Raw genomic sequence first — 3,381 nt, forward strand, 5'->3', positions numbered from 1 at the left:
ATTTTTTTTGACTTCCTGGTTCCGGTGACAAGAACGAGAGAGAGAGAGAGGGAGAGGGGGAGAGAGAGGGAGAGAGAGAGACCAGAACTGAAAATCTCCATGATTTGCATGGGAAATGCTGTGAAAACCGGATCCGGATCATTGTTTCACACCTCCGTTTCATGTGTTTTTGGGCCGATTCCGTCACTGTGCGTTTTTTTCCGCCGGACAAAAAAAGTTGCAGTGGACATTTTCTCCGTCCACCGGAAACAACTATTTGAACGGATCCAGAAAAAAAAGGATGAAACGTCTGGCCAACAGGCACAATCCGGCGCTAATACAACTCTATGGGAAAAAAACTGAGAAAGCATGGCGCCATTTTACTGAGCAGATCGGGCACGAAAACAGCGGCTGTCTCATTAGAGCACTGAGAACAAGTCAGGAGCCGGGCATTACTAGTACAACATCCTGTCCTCGCTGCCGCTGCTCTCTCCGCCATTGCCCCGGTGGCTGAACTTGGACTGTTTCGAGCTTAGCAGTCAAATCATCATGGCTGCTCTTCTCTGACAGTTTCCTTTTCTTTCCCCTATTCTGTCCAGTGTCACGATTTCAAGACTTCAAAAAATAAAAACAGAAAAGTAGTATTCCCTTCTTAGAAAGCATCTTTCCCCCTCCAATGCTAGCACTTGTGAGCCCTGAAATGTAGGAGGAGGCGCTGGGTTTCAGGCATTTTGTGGCAAAAGCAATCATGATAACTCACCTTATTATTTACTAATGTCCTCATACCAGGTGCTACCACTGTGGTGCCCGTGAGCTGGGGAGGGCCGATGAAGCTTGCTAAGGGGTCCCCTCCCCCGTCATCACAATTTCAATGGTATCCCCATCCCCAGGGCAAAGATACCATGGAATAGAATGGCGGATCAGGCAGCCAAAAGCCACCGGATGATCAATTCTTATGGTTCGCAAGTGAAAACCGGTTGTCATCTATCTCAGGCTAAGTTCGTTTTTTCATGCCACTTTCCAGCTGTGTTTTAGGCCGGGATCACACATGCGAGAAATACGTCCGAGTCTCGCATGGTAATGCCCGGCCCTGCCGCCTGCACTCTGGAGCGGAGCGTACGGCCGCATAGCAATACATGGAGCAGCACGCTCCGCTCCTGAGTGTCGGGTGCAGGTCCGGGGATTACCACGCGAGACTCGGACGTACTTCTCGCATGTGTGATCCCGGCCTTACAGCACCAGCAAAGTCTATGGGATTTCAGAAATCTCCTGCACACAGCTTGTTTCTTTGTCATCAGTAAGTTGTGGTTTGCTGCGTTTTTTTCGACATGGAGCATGTCACTTCTTTCAGCGTTTTGTCATCTTTTTTCACCCATTGACATGAATGGGTGGTGAAAAAAAAGCTGAAAATCCGCAGCAAAAATGCCTTTATCAGGTTTTGCTTTGTTTTTTTTTGTGCCAAAACCTGATTCTATAGAATAGAACTTTTTTGCACTAAACTTTATCAGCATGCACAAGAGACAAATGTAGCATGCCAAAAACACAGCATAAAATGCACAAAAAAACACAGCAAAAACGCAAGAAAAACCAAGCAAAACCTGCTTTTTTCTGCAGCTTCTTTCCTGCCAAGAGATCAGGTTTTACTGCAGGAAAAAAAACACTGAAAAAACGCCCAGTGTGAACTGACCCTGAAAGATTGGTGATAACTCACTGATCGGTGGATGTCCAACCCCTGTGACCCACTCCAGTTGGCGGACGGGGAACCTCTACCAACGTTAGAGTGGAGTCACAGTGCTCTCAACTGGCGCTACATTCATTCTCAATGGGACTGCTGAACCCTGTACTCGGCATTTTTCGGCAGCCCCATTGGGAATGAATGAATCTGTGGTCAGGCATACGTACTGACGCTCCAATCTAAACTGGGTGAAAGGTCCACATTCTGTTGGTCACTTCAGGTTCCAGCAGTTGGATAAGATTTCACCGATCAACAGGGGATACTAGAACAGCCAGATAGCAGCCTGAGTGGACACATCTGCCTGGCCATGCCCTGACAATCCTCCACGCTGAAGCTGCGGCTCACTATGGGGGTCCGGGCAGGGGGCTTTATTGCTGTTGGATCTCTGAGTTCAGTCGCTGCCTGAAGACAAGGACTGTGCAGAATAATACGGGTAACACAGGAATAAATGATGACCAGGAGGCGTTTGTGTCACCGGCCCTGACCGATGTCCCCTGACCGGCCCTCACCGATGTCGTCCCCTGACCGGCCCTGACCTATGTCCCCTGACCGATGTCATCCCCTGACCGACCTTGTACATCCGTCCTATGTGCCATGCAGGGGAGCAAAGAGCAGGAAATGTGGGCGGGGGAAGGGCGGCATGTGCAGGCAGTCACCTGACCAGTGCAGGGGAATGGGCGGGGCTACAGAGGGGAGCTTGTCTCCCACTGGCTGCTTGAGTTCACTTATGCTAATTTAGGTAAGAGAGCAGATGCATTATGGGTGTGATGGTTTCCAGCTCGTACACAAGTATAGAAGCTTATAGTTACTCTGCAGTCAGGTCTCTGATCCCCCACAATGTATCACGGCTCACAGGGTCATCATGTGTCAGCTCGTGTGATGTCTCCCTAATGTTACACGCAGGGTCCTATCCCCCGGAGGGGCATCACGGCCAGAAAGAGGTTAAGACTATACTTTCAGGGATCATTTCTATAGTGTGTAACTTGAGAAATGTGCTCTAAAGTGTCCAAACTTCCCAACCACGAGGAGGAGCTGTAGTGATCTCTCCTGAGCGTGAAGTGAGCTCTCAGTTCTGCTTCATTGCAGGGGCTGATTGCTGGTGATGATCTTTCTCTGTAAGGCTACTTTCACACTAGCGGTTTTTGTAAATCCGTCACAATGCGTTGTTTTGCAGAAAAAACGCATCCTGCAAAAGTGCTTGCAGGATGCGTTTTTTCCCCAAAGACTTCTATTGGCGACGGATTTGCACACTTTGCATCCGTCTTGCGACGGATGCGTCGTGCTTTGACGGACTGTCGGGAAAAAAAAACCCTACATGTAACGTTTTTTTCTCCCGACGGACCGCTTTTTCCGACCGCGCATGCGTGGCCGGAACTCCGCTCCCACCTCCCCGCACCTTACAATGGGGCAGCGGATGCGCCGGAAAAATGCATCCGCTGCACCCATTGTGCAAAGCGTTAAACGCTAGCGTCGGAATCTCTCCCCGACGCTAGTGTGAAAGAAGCCTAAGGGTATGTGTCCACGTGCAGGAAACGCTGCGTGTCTGACGCTGCATAGAGCCGCAGCGTCCAGATGGTACAGCATAGTGGAGGGGATTGAATGAAATCCCGTCTCCACTATGCGTGGTAACACGCACGTGGCGGCCCTGCGACTCCGGACATGCTGCG

At 50.1% G+C, this 3,381-nt stretch overlaps 1 pseudogene; it reads left to right on the forward strand.

Annotated features, from left to right (window-relative positions):
* The first annotated feature begins 2,658 nt into the window (after window positions 1–2,658).
* On the forward strand, window positions 2,659–2,854 carry LOC138673354 (small nucleolar RNA U3; annotated as a pseudogene).
* Window positions 2,855–3,381: the final 527 nt, after the last annotated feature.

This window comes from Ranitomeya imitator, chromosome 3, assembly GCF_032444005.1.
Source record: "Ranitomeya imitator isolate aRanImi1 chromosome 3, aRanImi1.pri, whole genome shotgun sequence".
In the NCBI taxonomy this organism is placed as follows: Eukaryota; Metazoa; Chordata; class Amphibia; order Anura; family Dendrobatidae; genus Ranitomeya; species Ranitomeya imitator.